The 1136-nt window shown below is 41.0% G+C and overlaps 1 pseudogene; it reads right to left on the bottom strand.

Moving 5' to 3' along the window:
* Positions 1–6: 6 nt before the first annotated feature.
* Positions 7–905, bottom strand: LOC108299329 (annotated as a pseudogene).
* Positions 906–1136: the final 231 nt, after the last annotated feature.

Consider the following 1136-nt stretch of genomic DNA (forward strand, 5'->3'; position numbering starts at 1 on the left):
CTTGGCATAGGTTGATTCTTTGTATGCAGCATATATTTAGGGTGACAAAGTCTTGAGCCAGAGATCCAGTTTCACCTTGTATAACTTCTGCAGCTCCTCATCCTGGCTCTTATAATGATCCTTCTGGCTCTGCAGGATGCGCTGCCAGCATCTACCATGTGCTCCCTCAGGGACAAAGTTGCAGCTCCCTACTTGACCAGGAATCTTGGTGAAACTCGTGGTATCCACTCATGGTGGATTTCTTTGGCTCTCCATGAAATTTTATCATCTTGAAAAATTAATCTCTTTTTGAAAGAGACCTCACTTCTTCCATATTTTTCTTAACCTTCTTTTGTGCTTTGGTTTGAATCCTCTTGGAGACCTCAGATTTTTTGGCCTTCTGGTCTAAATCAGGGTGTTCTTTCCTGAATTGAGCAAGTTTTTTCTCAACTTCTTGCTTTTCCTTCTGAATATCCTGAATATATTTCTGTTTCATCTGCTCTGGGAGGTCCTTGCATTTCTTTGCCGGGATTTTGGTCAGTTCCTGGTTTCTCATCCCAGGGTACATTTGGGAGTACTGGGGCCAATTCTCCTTGAAGAAGTGGTTATAAGCAGTAAGGGGCCTTTTTGGAAAGTCTGGATGTTTCCTCTTTTTGGCTTTTGTTTGTGTTTGTAACACATTTCCTAGCTTCCAGAACTACTTTTTTCAAAGTGCCAAATTTCTTCAAATTGCAAAAACTCTCTAACCATTTGCATCTGCACATTTCACCAAAGTTTTTAAAAGCTACCTTTCCCCACCCCAGGTGTGACTGAGTTGTGCTGAACTTGTGGTTGTCATTGGATGGGAGATTAGTCTCCATGCATTCCAGTAACCTCAAGATGTCTTGGTTGGACCAGTGGCCGTGGCTTCGAGGCAATGCCATTGTAATGTCTTAGGCTTCCTTATAAGATCCCAGGTATGTAGACACCTGAGCAAGAACACAGAGTTCTTTATATTTAAGACTCAGTGGATCATTTATTTCTAGAAGTCTTGTAGCGTGTGCGATTCTGTACTTCTGAGCAGAAAAAAAGAAAAGTTACTTTCTTTCATTGGGATTAATGAAAAAAATTACACCCTCTTGGCCATATGTTTCTCATACAATTAATTTACCCTCAAC

Source organism: Cebus imitator, unplaced genomic scaffold (genome assembly GCF_001604975.1).
Source record: "Cebus imitator isolate Cc_AM_T3 unplaced genomic scaffold, Cebus_imitator-1.0 Scaffold6070, whole genome shotgun sequence".
In the NCBI taxonomy this organism is placed as follows: domain Eukaryota; kingdom Metazoa; phylum Chordata; class Mammalia; order Primates; family Cebidae; genus Cebus; species Cebus imitator.